The sequence below is a fragment of the Amia ocellicauda genome, unplaced genomic scaffold (genome assembly GCF_036373705.1).
Source record: "Amia ocellicauda isolate fAmiCal2 unplaced genomic scaffold, fAmiCal2.hap1 HAP1_SCAFFOLD_40, whole genome shotgun sequence".
Lineage (NCBI taxonomy): Eukaryota > Metazoa > Chordata > Actinopteri > Amiiformes > Amiidae > Amia > Amia ocellicauda.
Window position 1 is genome coordinate 134,195 of NW_027102973.1, and position 21,643 is coordinate 155,837.

Consider the following 21,643-nt stretch of genomic DNA (forward strand, 5'->3'; position numbering starts at 1 on the left):
ATCTTCTCCAGACAGAAAGAGAGTATTAAGAGCTACGATGAAGTTCCCCAGGAGACGTAAAAAGCTGGCAGCACCTGGTATTTCCAGGAGGTCTCACATTTAAGTACTGACCAGGTCCTGCCCCGTTTAGCTTCCGAGATCTGACAAGATCGGGCGCGTTCAGGACGGTGTGGCCGCAAGCCGAGATGTCTGGCTGCATGATGTCTCTTAAAGGCTGGCGGGTATTGACGGAACTGCCAGCAAAAAAAAAAAAGAAAAATAGAGGGAAATATACCAGTGCAGCAAAGGGTGTTGAAAGTAGCCGGGTACGTGTACAATTCTTCAATTATATCTCCTGGAGACAGAAAGAGAGTATTTAGAGCTACGATGAAGTTACCCAGGAGACGTAAAAAGCTTGCAGCACCTGGTATTTCTAGGAGGTCTCCCATCCAAGTACTGACCAGGCCCTGCACCGTTTAGCTTCCGAGATCTGACGAGATCGGGCGCATTCAGGACGGTGTGTCCACAAGCCGAAAGCCCTGGCTGCATGATGTCTCTTAAAGGTTGGCGGGTATTGACGGAACTTCCAGCAAAAAAATAAAAGAAAAAAAGAAAAAAGAAAAATGGATGGAAAAATATCAGTGCAGCAAAGGGTGTTGACAGTAGCCGGGTACGTGTACAATACTTCAATTATATCTCCTCCAGACAGAGAGAGAGTATTAAGAGCTACGATAAAGTTACCCAGGAGACGTAAAAGCTTGCAGCACTAGGTATTTCCAGGAGGTCTCACTATCACGTACTGACCAGGTCCTGCCCCGTTTAGCTTCCGAGATCTGACGAGATCGGGCGCGTTCAGGATGGTGTGGCCGCAAGCCGAGATGCCTGGCTGCATGATGTCTCTTAAAGGCTGGCGGGTATTGACAGAACTGCCAGCAAAAAAAAAAAAAAAGAAAAATAGAGGGAAATATACCAGTGCAGCAAAGGGTGTTGAAAGTAGCCGGGTACGTGTACAATTCTTCAATTATATCTCCTGGAGACAGAAAGAGAGTATTAAGAGCTACGATGAAGTTACCCAGGAGACGTAAAAGGCTTGCAGCACCTGGTATTTCTAGGAGGTCTCCCATCCAAGTACTGACCAGGCCCTGCCCCGTTTAGCTTCCGAGATCTGACGAGATCGGGCGCATTCAGGACGGTGTGGCCACAAGCCGAAAGGCCTGGCTGCATGATGTCTCTTAAAGGTTGGCGGGTATTGACGGAACTTCCAGCAAAAAAAAAAAAAAAAAAAAATAGAAAAATGGAGGGAAAAATATCAGTGCAGGAAAGGGTGTTGAAAGTAGCCGGGTACGTGTACAATTCTTCAATTATATCTCCTGCAGACTGAAAGAGAGTATTAAGAGCTACGATAAAGTTACCCAGGAGACGTAAAAAGCTTGCAGCACCTGGTATTTCTAGGAGGTCTCCCATCCAAGTACTGACCAGGCCCTGCCCCGTTTAGCTTCCGAGATCTGACGAGATCGGGCGCATTCAGGACGGTGTGGCCACAAGCCGAAAGGCCTGGCTGCATGATGTCTCTTAAAGGTTGGCGGGTATTGACGGAACTTCCAGCAAAAAAAAAAAAAAAAAATGGATGGAAAAATATCAGTGCAGCAAAGGGTGTTGACAGTAGCTGGGTACGTGTACAATACTTCAATTAAATCTCCTCCAGACAGATAGAGAGTATTAAGAGCTACGATGAAGTTTTCCAGGAGACGTAAAAAGCTTTCAGCACCTGGTATTTCCAGGAGGTCACCCATCCAATTACTGACCAGACCCTGCCCAGTTTTTCTTCCGAGATCTGACGAGATTTTGCATCTTCAGGACGGTGTGGCCTCAAGCCAAGAGGCCTGGCTGCATGATGTCTCTTAAAGGCTGGAGGGTATTGATGGAACTTCCAGCAAGAAACAAAAGAAAAAAGAAAAATGGAGGAAAAAATATCAGTGCAGCAAAGCGTGTTGAAGGTAGCCAGGTACGTGTACAATTCTTCAATTATATCTCCTCCAGACAGATAGAGAGTATTAAGAGCTACGATAAAGTTACCCAGGAGACGTAAAAGCTTGCAGCACCAGGTATTTCCAGGAGGTCTCACATTCAAGTACTGAACAGGTCCTGCCCCGTTTAGCTTCCGAGATCTGACGAGATCGGGCGCGTTCAGGACGGTGTGGCCGCAAGCCGAGATGTCTGGCTGCATGACGTCTCTTAAAGGCTGGCGGGTATTGACGGAATTTCCAGCAAAAAAAAAAAAAAAAAATGGATGGAAAAATGGAGGGAAAAATATCAGTGCAGGAAAGGGTGTTGAAAGTAGCCGGGTACGTGTACAATTCTTCAATTATATCTCCTGGAGACAGAAAGAGAGTATTAAGAGCTACGATGAAGTTACCCAGGAGACGTAAAAAGCTTGCAGCACCTGGTATTTCTAGGAGGTCTCACATTCATGTACTGACCAGGTCCTGCCCCGTTTAGCTTCCGAGATCTGACGAGATCGGGCGCGTTCAGGATGGTGTGGCCGCAAGCCGAGATGCCTGGCTGCATGATGTCTCTTAAAGGCTGGCGGGTATTGACGGAACTGCCGGAAAAAAAAAAAAAGAAAAATAGAGGGAAAAATACCAGTGCAGCAAAGGGTGTTGAAAGTAGCCGGGTACGTGTACAATTCTTCAATTATATCTTCTCCAGACAGAAAGAGAGTATTAAGAGCTACGATGAAGTTCCCCAGGAGACGTAAAAAGCTGGCAGCACCTGGTATTTCTAGGAGGTCTCCCATCCAAGTACTGACCAGGCCCTGCCCCGTTTAGCTTCCGAGATCTGACGAGATCGGGCGCGTTCAGGACGGTGTGGCCGCAAGCCAAGAGGCCTGGCTACATGATGTCTCTTAATGGCTGGCGGGTATTGACGGAACTTCCAGCAAAAAAAAAAAAAAAAAAAAAAAGAAAAAGAAAAATGGAGGGAAAAATATCAGTGCAGTAATGGGTTTTGAAAGTAGCCGGGTACGTGTACAATACTTCAATTATATCTCCTCCAGACAGATAGAGAGTATTAAGAGCTACGATAAAGTTACCCAGGAGAAGTAAAAGCTTGCAGCACCAGGTATTTCCAGGAGGTCTCACATTCATGTACTGACCAGGTCCTGCCCCGTTTAGCTTCCGAGATCTGACGAGATCGGGCGCGTTCAGGATGGTGTGGCCGCAAGCCGAGATGCCTGGCTGCATGATGTCTCTTAAAGGCTGGCGGGTATTGACGGAACTGCCAGCAAAAAAAAAAAAGAAAAATAGAGGGAAATATACCAGTGCAGCACAGGGTGTTGAAAGTAGTCGGGTACGTGTACAATTCTTCAATTATATCTCCTGGAGAAAGAAAGAGAGTATTAAGAGCTACGATGAAGTTACCCAGGAGACGTAAAAAGCTTGCAGCACCTGGTATTTCCAGGAGGTCACACATCCAAGTACTGACCAGGCCCTGCCCCGTTTAGCTTCCGAAATCTGATATGATCGGGCGCGTTCAGGACGGTGTGACTACAAGCCAAGAGGCCTGGCTGCATGATGTCTCTTAAAGGCTGGCGGATATTGACGGAACTTCCAGCAAAAAAATAAAATAAAAAGAAAAATGGAGGGAAAAATATCAGTGCAGCAAAGGCTGTTGAAAGTAGCCTAGTACGTGTACAATTCTTCAATTATATCTCCTCCAGACAGAAAGAGAGTATTAAGAGCTACGATGAAGTTACCCAGGAGACGTAAAAAGCTTGCAGCACCTGGTATTTCTAGGAGGTCTCCCATCCAAGTACTGACCAGGCCCTGCCCCGTTTAGCTTCCGAGATCTGACGAGATCGGGCGCATTCAGGACGGTGTGGCCGCAAGCCGAGAAGCCTGGCTACATGATGTCTCTTAATGGCTGGCGGGTATTGACGGAACTTCCAGCAAAAAAAAAAAAAAAAAAAAAAAGAAAAAGAAAAATGGAGGGAAAAATATCAGTGCAGCAAAGGGTGTTGACAGTAGCCGGGTACGTGTACAATACTTCAATTATATCTCCTGGAGACAGAAAGAGAGTATTAAGAGCTACGATGAAGTTACCCAGGAGACGTAAAAAGCTTGCAGCACCTGGTATTTCTAGGAGGTCTCCCATCCAAGTACTGACCAGGCCCTGCCCCGTTTAGCTTCCGAGATCTGACGAGATCGGGCGCATTCAGGACGGTGTGTCCACAAGCCGAAAGCCCTGGCTGCATGATGTCTCTTAAAGGTTGGCGGGTATTGACGGAACTTCCAGCAAAAAAATAAAAGAAAAAAAGAAAAAAGAAAAATGGATGGAAAAATATCAGTGCAGCAAAGGGTGTTGACAGTAGCCGGGTACGTGTACAATACTTCAATTATATCTCCTCCAGACAGAGAGAGAGTATTAAGAGCTACAATAAAGTTACCCAGGAGACGTAAAAGCTTGCAGCACTAGGTATTTCCAGGAGGTCTCACATTCATGTACTGACCAGGTCCTGCCCCGTTTAGCTTCCGAGATCTGACGAGATCGGGCGCGTTCAGGATGGTGTGGCCGCAAGCCGAGATGCCTGGCTGCATGATGTCTCTTAAAGGCTGGCGGGTATTGACAGAACTGCCAGCAAAAAAAAAAAAGAAAAATAGAGGGAAATATACCAGTGCAGCAAAGGGTGTTGAAAGTAGCCGGGTACGTGTACAATTCTTCAATTATATCTCCTGGAGACAGAAAGAGAGTATTAAGAGCTACGATGAAGTTACCCAGGAGACGTAAAAAGCTTGCAGCACCTGGTATTTCTAGGAGGTCTCCCATCCAAGTACTGACCAGGCCCTGCCCCGTTTAGCTTCCGAGATCTGACGAGATCGGGCGCATTCAGGACGGTGTGGCCGCAAGCCGAGAGGCCTGGCTACATGATGTCTCTTAATGGCTGGCGGGTATTGACGGAACTTCCAGCAAAAAAAAAAAAAAAAAAAAAAGAAAAAGAAAAATGGAGGGAAAAATATCAGTGCAGTAATGGGTTTTGAAAGTAGCCGGGTACGTGTACAATACTTCAATTATATCTCCTCCAGACAGATAGAGAGTATTAAGAGCTACGATAAAGTTACCCAGGAGAAGTAAAAGCTTGCAGCACCAGGTATTTCCAGGAGGTCTCACATTCATGTACTGACCAGGTCCTGCCCCGTTTAGCTTCCGAGATCTGACGAGATCGGGCGCGTTCAGGATGGTGTGGCCGCAAGCCGAGATGCCTGGCTGCATGATGTCTCTTAAAGGCTGGCGGGTATTGACGGAACTGCCAGCAAAAAAAAAAAAGAAAAATAGAGGGAAATATACCAGTGCAGCACAGGGTGTTGAAAGTAGCCGGGTACGTGTACAATTCTTCAATTATATCTTCTCCAGACAGAAAGAGAGTATTAAGAGCTACGATGAAGTTCCCCAGGAGACGTAAAAAGCTGGCAGCACCTGGTATTTCCAGGAGGTCTCACATTTAAGTACTGACCAGGTCCTGCCCCGTTTAGCTTCCGAGATCTGACAAGATCGGGCGCGTTCAGGACGGTGTGGCCGCAAGCCGAGATGTCTGGCTGCATGATGTCTCTTAAAGGCTAGCGGGTATTGTCGGAATTTCCAGCAAAAAAAAAAAAGAAAAATAGAGGGAAATATACCAGTGCAGCAAAGGGTGTTGAAAGTAGCCGGGTACGTGTACAATTCTTCAATTATATCTCCTGGAGACAGAAAGAGAGTATTAAGAGCTACGATGAAGTTACCCAGGAGACGTAAAAAGTTTGCAGCACCTGGTATTTCTAGGAGGTCTCCCATCCAAGTACTGACCAGGCCCTGCCCCGTTTAGCTTCCGAGATCTGACGAGATCGGGCGCATTCAGGACGGTGTGGCCGCAAGCCGAGAGGCCTGGCTACGTGATGTCTCTTAATGGCTGGCGGGTATTGACGGAACTTCCAGCAAAAAAAAAAAAAAAAAAAAAAGAAAAAGAAAAATGGAGGGAAAAATATCAGTGCAGTAATGGGTTTTGAAAGTAGCCGGGTACGTGTACAATACTTCAATTATATCTCCTCCAGACAGATAGAGAGTATTAAGAGCTACGATAAAGTTACCCAGGAGAAGTAAAAGCTTGCAGCACCAGGTATTTCCAGGAGGTCTCACATTCATGTACTGACCAGGTCCTGCCCCGTTTAGCTTCCGAGATCTGACGAGATCGGGCGCGTTCAGGATGGTGTGGCCGCAAGCCGAGATGCCTGGCTGCATGATGTCTCTTAAAGGCTGGCGGGTATTGACGGAACTGCCAGCAAAAAAAAAAAAGAAAAATAGAGGGAAATATACCAGTGCAGCACAGGGTGTTGAAAGTAGCCGGGTACGTGTACAATTCTTCAATTATATCTCCTGGAGAAAGAAAGAGAGTATTAAGAGCTACGATGAAGTTACCCAGGAGACGTAAAAAGCTTGCAGCACCTGGTATTTCCAGGAGGTCACACATCCAAGTACTGACCAGGCCCTGCCCCGTTTAGCTTCCGAAATCTGATATGATCGGGCGCGTTCAGGACGGTGTGACTACAAGCCAAGAGGCTTGGCTGCATGATGTCTCTTAAAGGCTGGCGGATATTGACGGAACTTCCAGCAAAAAAATAAAATAAAAAGAAAAATGGAGGGAAAAATATCAGTGCAGCAAAGGCTGTTGAAAGTAGCCTAGTACGTGTACAATTCTTCAATTATATCTCCTCCAGACAGAAAGAGAGTATTAAGAGCTACGATGAAGTTACCCAGGAGACGTAAAAAGCTTGCAGCACCTGGTATTTCTAGGAGGTCTCCCATCCAAGTACTGACCAGGCCCTGCCCCGTTTAGCTTCCGAGATCTGACGAGATCGGGCGCATTCAGGACGGTGTGGCCGCAAGCCGAGAAGCCTGGCTACATGATGTCTCTTAATGGCTGGCGGGTATTGACGGAACTTCCAGCAAAAAAAAAAAAAAAAAAAAAAGAAAAAGAAAAATGGAGGGAAAAATATCAGTCCAGTAATGGGTTTTGAAAGTAGCCGGGTACGTGTACAATACTTCAATTATATCTCCTCCAGACAGATAGAGAGTATTAAGAGCTACGATAAAGTTACCCAGGAGACGTAAAAGCTTGCAGCACCAGGTATTTCCAGGAGGTCTCACATTCATGTACTGACCAGGTCCTGCCCCGTTTAGCTTCCGAGATCTGACGAGATCGGGCGCGTTCAGGATGGTGTGGCCGCAAGCCGAGATGCCTGGCTGCATGATGTCTCTTAAAGGCTGGCGGGTATTGACGGAACTGCCAGCAAAAAAAAAAAAGAAAAATAGAGGGAAATATACCAGTGCAGCAAAGGGTGTTGAAAGTAGCCGGGTACGTGTACAATTCTTCAATTATATCTCCTGGAGACAGAAAGAGAGTATTAAGAGCTATGATGAAGTTACCCAGGAGAAGTAAAAGCTTGCAGCACCAGGTATTTCCAGGAGGTCTCACATTCATGTACTGACCAGGTCCTGCCCCGTTTAGCTTCCGAGATCTGACGAGATCGGGCGCGTTCAGGATGGTGTGGCCGCAAGCCGAGATGCCTGGCTGCATGATGTCTCTTAAAGGCTGGCGGGTATTGACGGAACTGCCAGCAAAAAAAAAAAAGAAAAATAGAGGGAAATATACCAGTGCAGCACAGGGTGTTGAAAGTAGCCGGGTACGTGTACAATTCTTCAATTATATCTCCTGGAGAAAGAAAGAGAGTATTAAGAGCTACGATGAAGTTACCCAGGAGAAGTAAAAAGCTTGCAGCACCTGGTATTTCCAGGAGGTCACACATCCAAGTACTGACCAGGCCCTGCCCCGTTTAGCTTCCGAAATCTGATATGATCGGGCGCGTTCAGGACGGTGTGACTACAAGCCAAGAGGCCTGGCTGCATGATGTCTCTTAAAGGCTGGCGGGTATTGACAGAACTTCAAGCAAAAAAAAAAAAAAAAAAAAAAAAAAAAAAATGGATGGAAAAATATCAGTGCAGCAAAGGGTGTTGACAGTAGCTGGGTACGTGTACAATACTTAAATTATATCTCCTCCGGACAGATAGAGAGTATTAAGAGCTACGATGAAGTTACCCAGGAGACGTAAAAAGCTTGCAGCACCTGGTATTTCTAGGAGGTCTCCCATCCAAGTACTGACCAGGCCCTGCCCCGTTTAGCTTCCGAGATCTGACGAGATCGGGCGCGTTCAGGATGGTGTGGCCGCAAGCCAAGATGCCTGGCTGCATGATGTCTCTTAAAGGCTGGCGGGTATTGACGGAACTGCCAGCAAAAAAAAAAAAGAAAAATAGAGGGAAAAATACCAGTGAAGCAAAGGGTGTTGAAAGTAGCCGGGTACGTGTACAATTCTTCAATTATATCTTCTCCAGACAGAAAGAGAGTATTAAGAGCTACGATGAAGTTCCCCAGGAGACGTAAAAAGCTGGCAGCACCTGGTATTTCCAGGAGGTCTCACATTTAAGTACTGACCAGGTCCTGCCCCGTTTAGCTTCCGAGATCTGACAAGATCGGGCGCGTTCAGGACGGTGTGGCCGCAAGCCGAGATGTCTGGCTGCATGATGTCTCTTAAAGGCTGGCGGGTATTGACGGAACTGCCAGCAAAAAAAAAAAAGAAAAATAGAGGGAAATATACCAGCGCAGCAAAGGGTGTTGAAAGTAGCCGGGTACGTGTACAATTCTTCAATTATATCTCCTGGAGACAGAAAGAGAGTATTAAGAGCTACGATGAAGTTACCCAGGAGACGTAAAAAGCTTGCAGCACCTGGTATTTCTAGGAGGTCTCCCATCCAAGTACTGACCAGGCCCTGCACCGTTTAGCTTCCGAGATCTGACGAGATCGGGCGCATTCAGGACGGTGTGTCCACAAGCCGAAAGCCCTGGCTGCATGATGTCTCTTAAAGGTTGGCGGGTATTGACGGAACTTCCAGCAAAAAAATAAAAGAAAAAAAGAAAAAAGAAAAATGGATGGAAAAATATCAGTGCAGCAAAGGGTGTTGACAGTAGCCGGGTACGTGTACAATACTTCAATTATATCTCCTCCAGACAGAGAGAGAGTATTAAGAGCTACGATAAAGTTACCCAGGAGACGTAAAAGCTTGCAGCACTAGGTATTTCCAGGAGGTCTCACATTCATGTACTGACCAGGTCCTGCCCCGTTTAGCTTCCGAGATCTGACGAGATCGGGCGCGTTCAGGATGGTGTGGCCGCAAGCCGAGATGCCTGGCTGCATGATGTCTCTTAAAGGTTGGCGGGTATTGACGGAACTTCCAGCAAAAAAAAAAAAAAAAAAAAATAGAAAAATGGAGGGAAAAATATCAGTGCAGGAAAGGGTGTTGAAAGTAGCCGGGTACGTGTACAATTCTTCAATTATATCTCCTGCAGACTGAAAGAGAGTATTAAGAGCTACGATAAAGTTACCCAGGAGACGTAAAAGTTTGCAGCACCTGGTATTTCCAGGAGGTCTCACATTCAAGTACTGACCAGGTCCTGCCCCGTTTAGCTTCCGAGATCTGACGATATCATGCGCATTCAGGACGGTGTGGCCGAAAGCCGAGAGGCACGGCTGCATGATGTCTCTTTAAGGCTGGCGGGTATTGACGGAACTTACAGCAAAAAAAAAAAGAAAAAAGAAAAATGGAGGGAAAAATATCAGTGCAGCAAAGGGTTTTGAAAGTAGCCGGGTACGTGTACAATTCTTCAATAATATCTCCTACAGACTGAAAGAGAGTATTAAGAGCTATGATGAAGTTACCCAGGAGACGTAAAAAGCTTGCAGCACCTGGTATTTCCAGGAGGTCACCCATCCAAGTACTGACCAGGCCCTGCCCCGTTAGCTTCCGAAATCTGATGAGATGGGGCGCGTTCAGGACGGTGTGGCCGCAAGCCAAGAGGCCTGGCTGCATGATGTCTCTTAAAGGCTGGCGGGTATTGACGGAACTTCCAGCAAAAAAAAAAAAAAAAAAATGGAAAATGGAGGGAAAAATATCAGTACAGCAAAGGCTGTTGAAAGTAGCCGGGTACATGTACAATTCTTCAATTATATCTCCTCCAGACTGAATGAGAGTATTAAGAGCTATGCTGAAGTTACCCAGGAGATGTAAAAAGCTTTCAGCACCTGGTATTTCCAGGAGGTCACCCATCCAATTACTGACCAGACCCTGCCCAGTTTTTCTTCCGAGATCTGACGAGATTTTGCATCTTCAGGACGGTGTGGCCTCAAGCCAAGAGGCCTGGCTGCATGATGTCTCTTAAAGGCTGGAGGGTATTGATGGAACTTCCAGCAAGAAATAAAAGAAAAAAGAAAAATGGAGGGAAAAATATCAGTGCAGCAAAGCGTGTTGAAGGTAGCCGGGTACGTGTACAATTCTTCAATTATATCTCCTCCAGACAGATAGAGAGTATTAAGAGCTACGATGAAGTTACCCAGGAGACGTAAAAAGCTTGCAGCACCTGGTATTTCTAGGAGGTCTCCCATCCAAGTACTGACCAGGCCCTGCCCCGTTTAGCTTCCGAGATCTGACGAGATCGGGCGCGTTCAGGATGGTGTGGCCGCAAGCCAAGATGCCTGGCTGCATGATGTCTCTTAAAGGCTGGCGGGTATTGACGGAACTGCCAGCAAAAAAAAAAAAGAAAAATAGAGGGAAAAATACCAGTGAAGCAAAGGGTGTTGAAAGTAGCCGGGTACGTGTACAATTCTTCAATTATATCTTCTCCAGACAGAAAGAGAGTATTAAGAGCTACGATGAAGTTCCCCAGGAGACGTAAAAAGCTGGCAGCACCTGGTATTTCCAGGAGGTCTCACATTTAAGTACTGACCAGGTCCTGCCCCGTTTAGCTTCCGAGATCTGACAAGATCGGGCGCGTTCAGGACGGTGTGGCCGCAAGCCGAGATGTCTGGCTGCATGATGTCTCTTAAAGGCTGGCGGGTATTGACGGAACTGCCAGCAAAAAAAAAAAAGAAAAATAGAGGGAAATATACCAGCGCAGCAAAGGGTGTTGAAAGTAGCCGGGTACGTGTACAATTCTTCAATTATATCTCCTGGAGACAGAAAGAGAGTATTAAGAGCTACGATGAAGTTACCCAGGAGACGTAAAAAGCTTGCAGCACCTGGTATTTCTAGGAGGTCTCCCATCCAAGTACTGACCAGGCCCTGCACCGTTTAGCTTCCGAGATCTGACGAGATCGGGCGCATTCAGGACGGTGTGTCCACAAGCCGAAAGCCCTGGCTGCATGATGTCTCTTAAAGGTTGGCGGGTATTGACGGAACTTCCAGCAAAAAAATAAAAGAAAAAAAGAAAAAAGAAAAATGGATGGAAAAATATCAGTGCAGCAAAGGGTGTTGACAGTAGCCGGGTACGTGTACAATACTTCAATTATATCTCCTCCAGACAGAGAGAGAGTATTAAGAGCTACGATAAAGTTACCCAGGAGACGTAAAAGCTTGCAGCACTAGGTATTTCCAGGAGGTCTCACATTCATGTACTGACCAGGTCCTGCCCCGTTTAGCTTCCGAGATCTGACGAGATCGGGCGCGTTCAGGATGGTGTGGCCGCAAGCCGAGATGCCTGGCTGCATGATGTCTCTTAAAGGTTGGCGGGTATTGACGGAACTTCCAGCAAAAAAAAAAAAAAAAAAAAATAGAAAAATGGAGGGAAAAATATCAGTGCAGGAAAGGGTGTTGAAAGTAGCCGGGTACGTGTACAATTCTTCAATTATATCTCCTGCAGACTGAAAGAGAGTATTAAGAGCTACGATAAAGTTACCCAGGAGACGTAAAAGTTTGCAGCACCTGGTATTTCCAGGAGGTCTCACATTCAAGTACTGACCAGGTCCTGCCCCGTTTAGCTTCCGAGATCTGACGATATCATGCGCATTCAGGACGGTGTGGCCGAAAGCCGAGAGGCACGGCTGCATGATGTCTCTTTAAGGCTGGCGGGTATTGACGGAACTTACAGCAAAAAAAAAAAGAAAAAAGAAAAATGGAGGGAAAAATATCAGTGCAGCAAAGGGTTTTGAAAGTAGCCGGGTACGTGTACAATTCTTCAATAATATCTCCTACAGACTGAAAGAGAGTATTAAGAGCTATGATGAAGTTACCCAGGAGACGTAAAAAGCTTGCAGCACCTGGTATTTCCAGGAGGTCACCCATCCAAGTACTGACCAGGCCCTGCCCCGTTAGCTTCCGAAATCTGATGAGATGGGGCGCGTTCAGGACGGTGTGGCCGCAAGCCAAGAGGCCTGGCTGCATGATGTCTCTTAAAGGCTGGCGGGTATTGACGGAACTTCCAGCAAAAAAAAAAAAAAAAAAATGGAAAATGGAGGGAAAAATATCAGTACAGCAAAGGCTGTTGAAAGTAGCCGGGTACATGTACAATTCTTCAATTATATCTCCTCCAGACTGAATGAGAGTATTAAGAGCTATGCTGAAGTTACCCAGGAGATGTAAAAAGCTTTCAGCACCTGGTATTTCCAGGAGGTCACCCATCCAATTACTGACCAGACCCTGCCCAGTTTTTCTTCCGAGATCTGACGAGATTTTGCATCTTCAGGACGGTGTGGCCTCAAGCCAAGAGGCCTGGCTGCATGATGTCTCTTAAAGGCTGGAGGGTATTGATGGAACTTCCAGCAAGAAATAAAAGAAAAAAGAAAAATGGAGGGAAAAATATCAGTGCAGCAAAGCGTGTTGAAGGTAGCCGGGTACGTGTACAATTCTTCAATTATATCTCCTCCAGACAGATAGAGAGTATTAAGAGCTACGATAAAGTTACCCAGGAGACGTAAAAGCTTGCAGCACCAGGTATTTCCAGGAGGTCTCACATTCAAGTACTGAACAGGTCCTGCCCCGTTTAGCTTCCGAGATCTGACGAGATCGGGCGCGTTCAGGACGGTGTGGCCGCAAGGCGAGATGTCTGGCTGCATGACGTCTCTTAAAGGCTGGCGGGTATTGACGGAATTTCCAGCAAAAAAAAAAAAAAAAAAATAGAAAAATGGAGGGAAAAATATCAGTGCAGGAAAGGGTGTTGAAAGTAGCCGGGTACGTGTACAATTCTTCAATTATATCTTCTCCAGACAGAAAGAGAGTATTAAGAGCTACGATGAAGTTCCCCAGGAGACGTAAAAAGCTGGCAGCACCTGGTATTTCCAGGAGGTCTCACATTTAAGTACTGACCAGGTCCTGCCCCGTTTAGCTTCCGAGATCTGACAAGATCGGGCGCGTTCAGGACGGCGTGGCCGCAAGCCGAGATGTCTGGCTGCATGATGTCTCTTAAAGGTTGGCGGGTATTGACGGAACTTCCAGCAAAAAAAAAAAAAAAAAGAAAAATGGATGGAAAAATATCAGTGCAGCAAAGGGTATTGACAGTAGCTGGGTACGTGTACAATTCTTCAATTATATCTCCTCCAGACAGAAAGAGAGAATTAAGAGCTATGATAAAGTTACCCAGGAGACGTAAAAGCTTGCAGCACCAGGTATTTCCAGGAGGTCTCCCATCCAAGTACTGACCAGGTCCTGCCCCGTTTAGCTTCCGAGATCTTACAAGATCGGGCACGTTCAGGACAGTGTGGCCGCAAGCCAAGAGGCCTGGCTGCATGATGTCTCTTAAAGGTTGGCGGGTATTGACGGAACTTCCAGCAAAAAAAAAAAAAAAAAAAAGAAAAAAGAAAAATGGATGGAAAAATATCAGTGCAGCAAAGGGTGTTGACAGTAGCTGGATACGTGTACAATACTTCAATTATATCTCCTCCAGACAGAGAGAGATTATTAAGAGCTACGATAAAGTTACCCAGGAGACGTAAAAGCTTGCAGCACTAGGTATTTCCAGGAGGTCTCACTTTCATGTACTGACCAGGTCCTGCCCCGTTTAGCTTCCGAGATCTGACGAGATCGGGCGCGTTCAGGATGGTGTGGCCGCAAGCCGAGATGCCTGGCTGCATGATGTCTCTTAAAGGCTGGCGGGTATTGACGGAACTGCCAGCAAAAAAAAAAAAGAAAAATAGAGGGAAATATACCAGTGCAGCAAAGGGTGTTGAAAGTAGCCGGGTACGTGTACAATTCTTCAATTATATCTCCTGGAGACAGAAAGAGAGTATTAAGAGCTACGATGAAGTTACCCAGGAGACGTAAAAAGCTTGCAGCACCTGGTATTTCTAGGAGGTCTCCCATCCAAGTACTGACCAGGCCCTGCCCCGTTTAGCTTCCGAGATCTGACGAGATCGGGCGCATTCAGGACGGTGTGGCCACAAGCCGAAAGGCCTGGCTGCATGATGTCTCTTAAAGGTTGGCGGGTATTGACGGAACTTCCAGCAAAAAAAAAAAGAAAAATGGATGGAAAAATATCAGTGCAGCAAAAGGTATTGACAGTAGCTGGGTACGTGTACAATTCTTCAATTATATCTCCTCCAGACAGAAAGAGAGAATTAAAAGCTACGATAAAGTTACCCAGGAGACGTAAAAGCTTGCAGCACCAGGTACTTCCAGGAGGTCTCACTTTCATGTACTGACCAGGTCCTGCCCCGTTTAGCTTCCGAGATCTGACGAGATCGGGCGCGTTCAGGATGGTGTGGCCGCAAGCCGAGATGCCTGGCTGCATGATGTCTCTTAAAGGTTGGCGGGTATTGACGGAACTGCCAGCAAAAAAAAAAAAGAAAAATAGAGGGAAATATACCAGTGCAGCAAAGGGTGTTGAAAGTAGCCGGGTACGTGTACAATTCTTCAATTATATCTCCTGGAGACAGAAAGAGAGTATTAAGAGCTACGATGAAGTTACCCAGGAGACGTAAAAAGCTTGCAGCACCTGGTATTTCTAGGAGGTCTCCCATCCAAGTACTGACCAGGCCCTGCCCCGTTTAGCTTCCGAGATCTGACGAGATCGGGCGCATTCAGGACGGTGTGGCCACAAGCCGAAAGGCCTGGCTGCATGATGTCTCTTAAAGGTTGGCGGGTATTGACGGAACTTCCAGCAAAAAAAAAAAAGAAAAAAAGAAAAAAGAAAAATGGATGGAAAAATATCAGTGCAGCAAAGGGTGTTGACAGTAGCTGGATACGTGTACAATACTTCAATTATATCTCCTCCAGACAGAGAGAGAGAATTAAAAGCTACGATAAAGTTACCCAGGAGACGTAAAAGCTTGCAGCACCAGGTATTTCCAGGAGGTCTCCCATCCAAGTACTGACCAGGTCCTGCCCCGTTTAGCTTCCGAGATCTTACGAGATCGGGCACGTTCAGGACGGTGTGGCCGCAAGCCAAGAGGCCTGGCTGCATGATGTCTCTTAAAGGTTGGCGGGTATTGACGGAACTTCCAGCAAAAAAAAAAAAAAAAAAAAAAAAAAGAAAAATGGATGGAAAAATATCAGTGCAGCAAAGGGTGTTGACAGTAGCTGGATACGTGTACAATACTTCAATTATATCTCCTCCAGACAGAGAGAGAGTATTAAGAGCTACGATAAAGTTACCCAGGAGACGTAAAAGCTTGCAGCACTAGGTACTTCCAGGAGGTCTCACTTTCATGTACTGACCAGGTCCTGCCCCGTTTAGCTTCCGAGATCTGACGAGATCGGGCGCGTTCAGGATGGTGTGGCCGCAAGCCGAGATGCCTGGCTGCATGATGTCTCTTAAAGGCTGGCGGGTATTGACGGAACTGCCAGCAAAAAAAAAAAAGAAAAATAGAGGGAAATATACCAGTGCAGCAAAGGGTGTTGAAAGTAGCCGGGTACGTGTACAATTCTTCAATTATATCTCCTGGAGACAGAAAGAGAGTATTAAGAGCTACGATGAAGTTACCCAGGAGACGTAAAAAGCTTGCAGCACCTGGTATTTCTAGGAGGTCTCCCATCCAAGTACTGACCAGGCCCTGCCCCGTTTAGCTTCCGAGATCTGACAAGATCGGGCGCGTTCAGGATGGTGTGGCCGCAAGCCGAGATGCCTGGCTGCATGATGTCTCTTAAAGGCTGGCGGGTATTGACGGAACTGCCAGCAAAAAAAAAAAGAAAAATAGAGGGAAATATACCAGTGCAGCAAAGGGTGTTGAAAGTAGCCGGGTACGTGTACAATTCTTCAATTATATCTCCTGGAGACAGAAAGAGAGTATTAAGAGCTACGATGAAGTTACCCAGGAGACGTAAAAAGCTTGCAGCACCTGGTATTTCTAGGAGGTCTCCCATCCAAGTACTGACCAGGCCCTGCCCCGTTTAGCTTCCGAGATCTGACGAGATCGGGCGCATTCAGGACGGTAAGGCCACAAGCCGAAAGGCCTGGCTGCATGATGTCTCTTAAAGGTTGGCGGGTATTGACGGAACTTCCAGCAAAAAAAAAAAGAAAAAAAGAAAAAAGAAAAATGGATGGAAAAATATCAGTGCAGCAAAGGGTGTTGACAGTAGCTGGATACGTGTACAATACTTCAATTATATCTCCTCCAGACAGAGAGAGAGTATTAAGAGCTACGATAAAGTTTCCCAGGAGACGTAAAAGCTTGCAGCACTAGGTATTTCCAGGAGGTCTCACTATCATGTACTGACCAGGTCCTGCCCCGTTTAGCTTCCGAGATCTGACGAGATCGGACGCGTTCAGGATGGTGTGGCCGCAAGCCGAGATGCCTGGCTGCATGATGTCTCTTAAAGGCTGGCGGGTATTGACGGAACTGCCAGCAAAAAAAAAAAAGAAAAATAGAGGGAAATATACCAGTGCAGCAAAGGGTGTTGAAAGTAGCCGGGTACGTGTACAATTCTTCAATTATATCTCCTGGAGACAGAAAGAGAGTATTAAGAGCTACGATGAAGTTACCCAGGAGACGTAAAAAGCTTGCAGCACCTGGTATTTCTAGGAGGTCTCCCATCCAAGTACTGACCAGGCCCTGCCCCATTTAGCTTCCGAGATCTGAGAAGATCGGGCGCGTTCAGGATGGTGTGGCCGCAAGCCGAGATGCCTGGCTGCATGATGTCTCTTAAAGGCTGGCGGGTATTGACGGAACTTCCAGCAAAAAAAAAAAGAAAAATAGAGGGAAATATACCAGTGCAGCAAAGGGTGTTGAAAGTAGCCGGGTACGTGTACAATTCTTCAATTATATCTCCTGGAGACAGAAAGAGAGTATTAAGAGCTACGATGAAGTTACCCAGGAGACGTAAAAAGCTTGCAGCACCTGGTATTTCTAGGAGGTCTCCCATCCAAGTACTGACCAGGCCCTGCCCCGTTTAGCTTCCGAGATCTGACGAGATCGGGCGCATTCAGGACGGTGTGGCCACAAGCCGAAAGGCCTGGCTGCATGATGTCTCTTAAAGGTTGGCGGGTATTGACGGAACTTCCAGCAAAAAAAAAAAAGAAAAAAAGAAAAAAGAAAAATGGATGGAAAAATATCAGTGCAGCAAAGGGTGTTGACAGTAGCTGGATACGTGTACAATACTTCAATTATATCTCCTCCAGACAGAGAGAGAGTTTTAAGAGCTACGATAAAGTTACCCAGGAGACGTAAAAGCTTGCAGCACTAGGTATTTCCAGGAGGTATCACTTTCATGTACTGACCAGGTCCTGCTCCGTTTAGCTTCCGAGATCTGACGAGATCGGGCGCGTTCAGGATGGTGTGGCCGCAAGCCGAGATGCCTGGCTGCATGATGTCTCTTAAAGGCTGGCGGGTATTGACGGAATTTCCAGCAAAAAAAAAAAAAAAAAATAGAAAAATGGAGGTAAAAATATCAGTGCAGGAAAGGGTGTTGAAAGTAGCCGGGTACGTGTACAATTCTTCAATTATATCTCCTGGAGACAGAAAGAGAGTATTAAGAGCTACGATGAAGTTACCCAGGAGACGTAAAAAGCTTGCAGCACACGGTATTTCTAGGAGGTCTCCCATCCAAGTACTGACCAGGAATTGCCCCGTTTAGCTTCCGAGATCTGACGAGATCGGGCGCGTTCAGGACGGTGTGGCCACAAGCCGAAAGGCCTGGCTGCATGATGTCTCTTAAAGGTTGGCGGGTATTGACGGAACTTCCAGCAAAAAAAAAAAACAAAAAAAGAAAAAAGAAAAATGGATGGAAAAATATCAGTGCAGCAAAGGGTGTTGACAGTAGCCGGGTACGTGTACAATACTTCAATTATATCTCCTGCAGACTGAAAGAGAGTATTAAGAGCTACGATAAAGTTACCCAGGAGACGAAAAAGCTAGCAGCACCTGGTATTTCCAGGAGGTCACCCATCCAAGTACTGACCAGGACCTGCCCCGTTTAGCTTCCGAGATCTGATGAGATTGGGCGCGTTCAGGACGGTGTGGCCGCAAGCCAAGAGGCCTGGCTGCATGATGTCTCTTAAAGGCTGACGGGTATTGATGGAACTGCCAGCAAAAAAAAAATGGATAAAGAAAAATGGAGGGAAATATACCAGTGCAGCAAAGGGTGTTGAAAGTAGCCGGGTACGTGTACAATTCTTCAATTATATCTCCTGGAGACAGAAAGAGAGTATTAAGAGCTACGATGAAGTTACCCAGGAGACGTAAAAAGCTTGCAGCACCTGGTATTTCTAGGAGGTCTCCCATCCAAGTACTGACCAGGCCCTGCCCCATTTAGCTTCCGAGATCTGAGAAGATCGGGCGCGTTCAGGATGGTGTGGCCGCAAGCCGAGATGCCTGGCTGCATGATGTCTCTTAAAGGCTGGCGGGTATTGACGGAACTGCCAGCAAAAAAAAAAAGAAAAATAGAGGGAAATATACCAGTGCAGCAAAGGGTGTTGAAAGTAGCCGGGTACGTGTACAATTCTTCAATTATATCTCCTGGAGACAGAAAGAGAGTATTAAGAGCTACGATGAAGTTACCCAGGAGACGTAAAAAGCTTGCAGCACCTGGTATTTCTAGGAGGTCTCCCATCCAAGTACTGACCAGGCCCTGCCCCGTTTAGCTTCCGAGATCTGACGAGATCGGGCGCATTCAGGACGGTGTGGCCACAAGCCGAAAGGCCTGGCTGCATGATGTCTCTTAAAGGTTGGCGGGTATTGACGGAACTTCCAGCAAAAAAAAAAAAAGAAAAAAAGAAAAAAGAAAAATGGATGGAAAAATATCAGTGCAGCAAAGGGTGTTGACAGTAGCTGGATACGTGTACAATACTTCAATTATATCTCCTCCAGACAGAGAGAGAGTATTAAGAGCTACGATAAAGTTACCCAGGAGACAAAAAAAGCTTGCAGCACTAGGTATTTCCAGGAGGTATCACTTTCATGTACTGACCAGGTCCTGCCCCGTTTAGCTTCCGAGATCTGACGAGATCGGGCGCGTTCAGGATGGTGTGGCCGCAAGCCGAGATGCCTGGCTGCATGATGTCTCTTAAAGGCTGGCGGGTATTGACGGAATTTCCAGCAAAAAAAAAAAAAAAAAATAGAAAAATGGAGGTAAAAATATCAGTGCAGGAAAGGGTGTTGAAAGTAGCCGGGTACGTGTACAATTCTTCAATTATATCTCCTGGAGACAGAAAGAGAGTATTAAGAGCTACGATGAAGTTACCCAGGAGACGTAAAAAGCTTGCAGCACCTGGTATTTCTAGGAGGTCTCCCATCCAAGTACTGACCAGGCCCTGCCCCGTTTAGCTTCCGAGATCTGACGAGATCGGGCGCGTTCAGGACGGTGTGGCCACAAGCCGAAAGGCCTGGCTGCATGATGTCTCTTAAAGGTTGGCGGGTATTGACGGAACTTCCAGCAAAAAAAAAAAACAAAAAAAGAAAAAAGAAAAATGGATGGAAAAATATCAGTGCAGCAAAGGGTGTTGACAGTAGCCGGGTACGTGTACAATTCTTCAATTATATCTCCTGCAGACTGAAAGAGAGTATTAAGAGCTACGATAAAGTTACCCAGGAGACGAAAAAGCTAGCAGCACCTGGTATTTCCAGGAGGTCACCCATCCAAGTACTGACCAGGACCTGCCCCGTTTAGCTTCCGAGATCTGATGAGATTGGGCGCGTTCAGGACGGTGTGGCCGCAAGCCAAGAGGCCTGGCTGCATGATGTCTCTTAAAGGCTGACGGGTATTGACGGAACTTCCAGCAAAAAAAAAATGGATAAAGAAAAATGGAGGGAAAAATATCAGTGCAGCAATGGGTGTTGAAAGTAGCCGGGTACGTGTACAATACTTCAATTATATCTCCTCCAGACAGAAAGAGAGTATTAAGAGCTACGATGAACTCACCTAAAGGATTATTAGGAACACCATACTAATACTGTGTTTGACCCCCTTTCGCCTTCAGAACTGCTTTAATTCTACGTGGCATTGCTTCAACAAGGTGCTGAAAGCATTCTTTAGAAATGTTGGCCCATATTGATAGGATAGCATCTTGCAGTTGATGGAGATTTGTGGGATGCACATCCAGGGCACGAAGCTCCCGTTCCACCACATCCCAAAGATGCTCCATTGGGTTGAGATCTGGTGACTGTGGGGGCCAGTTTAGTACAGTGAACTCATTGTCATGTTCAAGAAACCAATTTGAAATGATTCGACCTTTGTGACATGGTGCATTATCCTGCTGGAAGTAGCCATCAGAGGATGGGTACATGGTGGTCAAAAAGGGATGGACATGGTCAGAAACAATGCTCAGGTAGGCCGTAGCATTTAAACGATGCCCAATTGGTACTAAGGGGCCTAAAGTGTGCCAAGAAGACATCCCCCACACCATTACACCACCACCACCAGCCTGCACAGTGGTAACAAGACATGATGGATCCATGTTCTCATTCTGTTTACGCCAAATTCTGACTCTACCATCTGAATGTCTCACCTCTTTTTCCTATTTGTAGTGGAGATGAGTGGTACCCGGTGGGGTCTTCTGCTGTTGTAGCCCATCCGCCTCAAGGTTGTACGTGTTGTGGCTTCACAAATGCTTTGCTGCATACCTCGTTTGTAACTAGTGGTTATTTCAGTCAAAGTTGCTCTTCTATCAGCTTGAATCAGTCGGCCCATTCTCCTCTGACCTCTTGCATCAACAAGGCATTTTCGCCCACAGGACTGCCGCATACTGGATGTTTTTCCCTTTTTACACCATTCTTTGTAAACCCTAGAAATGGTTGTGCGTGAAAATCCCAGTAACTGAGCAGATTGTGAAATACTCAGACCGGCCCGTCTGGCACCAACAACCATGCCACGCTCAAAATTGCTTAAATCACCTTTCATTCCCATTCAGACATTCAGTTTGGAGTTCAGGAGATTGTCTTGACCAGGACCACACCCCTAAATGCATTGAAGCAACTGCCATGTGATTGGTTGATTAGATAATTGCATTAATGAGAAATTGAACAGGTGTTCCTAATAATCCTTTAGGTGAGTGTATATGTATGTATGTGTATGTATGTCCAATTGCTTTGACAATACAAATGAAATGAATTGAGAGAGAGAGAGAGAGAGAGAGAGAGAGAGAGAGAGGAATATGAGCTCCTAAAAAACATTTGTTTTTATACATAAGCGGATTTAATTTGTGATTTACAAATGAATATATAGCACTATAAACATACACAGAAGACATGGAATAGAAATTCAGAAGAAAAAGTATTCAAAAAATAATAATTTTAAGAGAAACACAAAAAGAAGAAAGCAGAGAGACAGTTCAGGAAGAAAAGTCAGAAAAGAAAAGCTGAAGACAAGAATTGGAGGTAAGAGA

The 21,643-nt window shown here is 46.1% G+C and overlaps 18 non-coding genes and 37 pseudogenes across 18 annotated transcripts; all 55 read right to left on the reverse strand.

The window, feature by feature from the left end:
* Positions 1–62: 62 nt before the first annotated feature.
* Positions 63–181, reverse strand: LOC136734958 (uncharacterized; annotated as a pseudogene).
* A 210-nt stretch (positions 182–391) lies between these two features.
* LOC136734811 (uncharacterized) lies at positions 392–510 on the reverse strand (annotated as a pseudogene).
* A 224-nt stretch (positions 511–734) lies between these two features.
* LOC136735036 (uncharacterized) lies at positions 735–853 on the reverse strand (annotated as a pseudogene).
* Positions 854–1,066: 213 nt separating this feature from the next.
* Positions 1,067–1,185, reverse strand: LOC136734576 (5S ribosomal RNA). Its single transcript, XR_010810552.1, has one exon. It is a non-coding gene; the product is annotated as a 5S ribosomal RNA (ribosomal RNA).
* A 221-nt stretch (positions 1,186–1,406) lies between these two features.
* On the reverse strand, positions 1,407–1,525 carry LOC136734581 (5S ribosomal RNA). Its single transcript, XR_010810557.1, has one exon. It is a non-coding gene; the product is annotated as a 5S ribosomal RNA (ribosomal RNA).
* Positions 1,526–2,069: 544 nt separating this feature from the next.
* LOC136734804 (uncharacterized) lies at positions 2,070–2,188 on the reverse strand (annotated as a pseudogene).
* Positions 2,189–2,410: 222 nt separating this feature from the next.
* Positions 2,411–2,529, reverse strand: LOC136734911 (uncharacterized; annotated as a pseudogene).
* Positions 2,530–2,739: 210 nt separating this feature from the next.
* On the reverse strand, positions 2,740–2,858 carry LOC136734647 (5S ribosomal RNA). Its single transcript, XR_010810623.1, has one exon. It is a non-coding gene; the product is annotated as a 5S ribosomal RNA (ribosomal RNA).
* A 226-nt stretch (positions 2,859–3,084) lies between these two features.
* On the reverse strand, positions 3,085–3,203 carry LOC136734833 (uncharacterized; annotated as a pseudogene).
* Positions 3,204–3,413: 210 nt separating this feature from the next.
* LOC136734883 (uncharacterized) lies at positions 3,414–3,532 on the reverse strand (annotated as a pseudogene).
* A 216-nt stretch (positions 3,533–3,748) lies between these two features.
* LOC136734823 (5S ribosomal RNA) lies at positions 3,749–3,867 on the reverse strand. The gene has a single exon (XR_010810697.1). It is a non-coding gene; the product is annotated as a 5S ribosomal RNA (ribosomal RNA).
* A 227-nt stretch (positions 3,868–4,094) lies between these two features.
* LOC136734703 (5S ribosomal RNA) lies at positions 4,095–4,213 on the reverse strand. Its single transcript, XR_010810679.1, has one exon. It is a non-coding gene; the product is annotated as a 5S ribosomal RNA (ribosomal RNA).
* A 224-nt stretch (positions 4,214–4,437) lies between these two features.
* LOC136734948 (uncharacterized) lies at positions 4,438–4,556 on the reverse strand (annotated as a pseudogene).
* Positions 4,557–4,766: 210 nt separating this feature from the next.
* On the reverse strand, positions 4,767–4,885 carry LOC136734835 (5S ribosomal RNA). The gene has a single exon (XR_010810698.1). It is a non-coding gene; the product is annotated as a 5S ribosomal RNA (ribosomal RNA).
* A 225-nt stretch (positions 4,886–5,110) lies between these two features.
* LOC136734834 (uncharacterized) lies at positions 5,111–5,229 on the reverse strand (annotated as a pseudogene).
* Positions 5,230–5,439: 210 nt separating this feature from the next.
* Positions 5,440–5,558, reverse strand: LOC136734959 (uncharacterized; annotated as a pseudogene).
* A 210-nt stretch (positions 5,559–5,768) lies between these two features.
* On the reverse strand, positions 5,769–5,887 carry LOC136734636 (5S ribosomal RNA). Its single transcript, XR_010810612.1, has one exon. It is a non-coding gene; the product is annotated as a 5S ribosomal RNA (ribosomal RNA).
* A 225-nt stretch (positions 5,888–6,112) lies between these two features.
* On the reverse strand, positions 6,113–6,231 carry LOC136734836 (uncharacterized; annotated as a pseudogene).
* A 210-nt stretch (positions 6,232–6,441) lies between these two features.
* LOC136734884 (uncharacterized) lies at positions 6,442–6,560 on the reverse strand (annotated as a pseudogene).
* A 216-nt stretch (positions 6,561–6,776) lies between these two features.
* On the reverse strand, positions 6,777–6,895 carry LOC136734846 (5S ribosomal RNA). The gene has a single exon (XR_010810699.1). It is a non-coding gene; the product is annotated as a 5S ribosomal RNA (ribosomal RNA).
* A 225-nt stretch (positions 6,896–7,120) lies between these two features.
* On the reverse strand, positions 7,121–7,239 carry LOC136734837 (uncharacterized; annotated as a pseudogene).
* A 209-nt stretch (positions 7,240–7,448) lies between these two features.
* Positions 7,449–7,567, reverse strand: LOC136734838 (uncharacterized; annotated as a pseudogene).
* A 210-nt stretch (positions 7,568–7,777) lies between these two features.
* LOC136734885 (uncharacterized) lies at positions 7,778–7,896 on the reverse strand (annotated as a pseudogene).
* Positions 7,897–8,119: 223 nt separating this feature from the next.
* LOC136735032 (5S ribosomal RNA) lies at positions 8,120–8,238 on the reverse strand. Its single transcript, XR_010810718.1, has one exon. It is a non-coding gene; the product is annotated as a 5S ribosomal RNA (ribosomal RNA).
* A 210-nt stretch (positions 8,239–8,448) lies between these two features.
* LOC136734960 (uncharacterized) lies at positions 8,449–8,567 on the reverse strand (annotated as a pseudogene).
* Positions 8,568–8,777: 210 nt separating this feature from the next.
* On the reverse strand, positions 8,778–8,896 carry LOC136734813 (uncharacterized; annotated as a pseudogene).
* A 224-nt stretch (positions 8,897–9,120) lies between these two features.
* On the reverse strand, positions 9,121–9,239 carry LOC136734949 (uncharacterized; annotated as a pseudogene).
* A 555-nt stretch (positions 9,240–9,794) lies between these two features.
* LOC136734871 (uncharacterized) lies at positions 9,795–9,912 on the reverse strand (annotated as a pseudogene).
* Positions 9,913–10,465: 553 nt separating this feature from the next.
* Positions 10,466–10,584, reverse strand: LOC136735043 (5S ribosomal RNA). Its single transcript, XR_010810719.1, has one exon. It is a non-coding gene; the product is annotated as a 5S ribosomal RNA (ribosomal RNA).
* Positions 10,585–10,794: 210 nt separating this feature from the next.
* Positions 10,795–10,913, reverse strand: LOC136734962 (uncharacterized; annotated as a pseudogene).
* Positions 10,914–11,123: 210 nt separating this feature from the next.
* LOC136734814 (uncharacterized) lies at positions 11,124–11,242 on the reverse strand (annotated as a pseudogene).
* Positions 11,243–11,466: 224 nt separating this feature from the next.
* Positions 11,467–11,585, reverse strand: LOC136734951 (uncharacterized; annotated as a pseudogene).
* A 555-nt stretch (positions 11,586–12,140) lies between these two features.
* LOC136734872 (uncharacterized) lies at positions 12,141–12,258 on the reverse strand (annotated as a pseudogene).
* A 552-nt stretch (positions 12,259–12,810) lies between these two features.
* LOC136734927 (uncharacterized) lies at positions 12,811–12,929 on the reverse strand (annotated as a pseudogene).
* A 219-nt stretch (positions 12,930–13,148) lies between these two features.
* LOC136735011 (uncharacterized) lies at positions 13,149–13,267 on the reverse strand (annotated as a pseudogene).
* A 214-nt stretch (positions 13,268–13,481) lies between these two features.
* LOC136734824 (uncharacterized) lies at positions 13,482–13,600 on the reverse strand (annotated as a pseudogene).
* Positions 13,601–13,824: 224 nt separating this feature from the next.
* Positions 13,825–13,943, reverse strand: LOC136735021 (uncharacterized; annotated as a pseudogene).
* Positions 13,944–14,153: 210 nt separating this feature from the next.
* Positions 14,154–14,272, reverse strand: LOC136734582 (5S ribosomal RNA). The gene has a single exon (XR_010810558.1). It is a non-coding gene; the product is annotated as a 5S ribosomal RNA (ribosomal RNA).
* Positions 14,273–14,480: 208 nt separating this feature from the next.
* On the reverse strand, positions 14,481–14,599 carry LOC136734955 (uncharacterized; annotated as a pseudogene).
* A 210-nt stretch (positions 14,600–14,809) lies between these two features.
* LOC136734583 (5S ribosomal RNA) lies at positions 14,810–14,928 on the reverse strand. Its single transcript, XR_010810559.1, has one exon. It is a non-coding gene; the product is annotated as a 5S ribosomal RNA (ribosomal RNA).
* Positions 14,929–15,152: 224 nt separating this feature from the next.
* LOC136734669 (5S ribosomal RNA) lies at positions 15,153–15,271 on the reverse strand. Its single transcript, XR_010810645.1, has one exon. It is a non-coding gene; the product is annotated as a 5S ribosomal RNA (ribosomal RNA).
* Positions 15,272–15,494: 223 nt separating this feature from the next.
* LOC136735037 (uncharacterized) lies at positions 15,495–15,613 on the reverse strand (annotated as a pseudogene).
* Positions 15,614–15,823: 210 nt separating this feature from the next.
* Positions 15,824–15,942, reverse strand: LOC136734664 (5S ribosomal RNA). Its single transcript, XR_010810640.1, has one exon. It is a non-coding gene; the product is annotated as a 5S ribosomal RNA (ribosomal RNA).
* Positions 15,943–16,151: 209 nt separating this feature from the next.
* Positions 16,152–16,270, reverse strand: LOC136734601 (5S ribosomal RNA). Its single transcript, XR_010810577.1, has one exon. It is a non-coding gene; the product is annotated as a 5S ribosomal RNA (ribosomal RNA).
* A 223-nt stretch (positions 16,271–16,493) lies between these two features.
* On the reverse strand, positions 16,494–16,612 carry LOC136735076 (uncharacterized; annotated as a pseudogene).
* Positions 16,613–16,822: 210 nt separating this feature from the next.
* On the reverse strand, positions 16,823–16,941 carry LOC136734778 (uncharacterized; annotated as a pseudogene).
* Positions 16,942–17,150: 209 nt separating this feature from the next.
* On the reverse strand, positions 17,151–17,269 carry LOC136734585 (5S ribosomal RNA). Its single transcript, XR_010810561.1, has one exon. It is a non-coding gene; the product is annotated as a 5S ribosomal RNA (ribosomal RNA).
* A 224-nt stretch (positions 17,270–17,493) lies between these two features.
* Positions 17,494–17,612, reverse strand: LOC136735078 (uncharacterized; annotated as a pseudogene).
* A 218-nt stretch (positions 17,613–17,830) lies between these two features.
* On the reverse strand, positions 17,831–17,949 carry LOC136735062 (uncharacterized; annotated as a pseudogene).
* Positions 17,950–18,173: 224 nt separating this feature from the next.
* Positions 18,174–18,292, reverse strand: LOC136734747 (uncharacterized; annotated as a pseudogene).
* A 216-nt stretch (positions 18,293–18,508) lies between these two features.
* LOC136734779 (uncharacterized) lies at positions 18,509–18,627 on the reverse strand (annotated as a pseudogene).
* A 209-nt stretch (positions 18,628–18,836) lies between these two features.
* LOC136734586 (5S ribosomal RNA) lies at positions 18,837–18,955 on the reverse strand. Its single transcript, XR_010810562.1, has one exon. It is a non-coding gene; the product is annotated as a 5S ribosomal RNA (ribosomal RNA).
* A 226-nt stretch (positions 18,956–19,181) lies between these two features.
* LOC136735053 (uncharacterized) lies at positions 19,182–19,300 on the reverse strand (annotated as a pseudogene).
* A 218-nt stretch (positions 19,301–19,518) lies between these two features.
* LOC136734599 (5S ribosomal RNA) lies at positions 19,519–19,637 on the reverse strand. Its single transcript, XR_010810575.1, has one exon. It is a non-coding gene; the product is annotated as a 5S ribosomal RNA (ribosomal RNA).
* A 224-nt stretch (positions 19,638–19,861) lies between these two features.
* On the reverse strand, positions 19,862–19,980 carry LOC136734748 (uncharacterized; annotated as a pseudogene).
* Between the last annotated feature and the right edge of the window lie 1,663 nt (positions 19,981–21,643).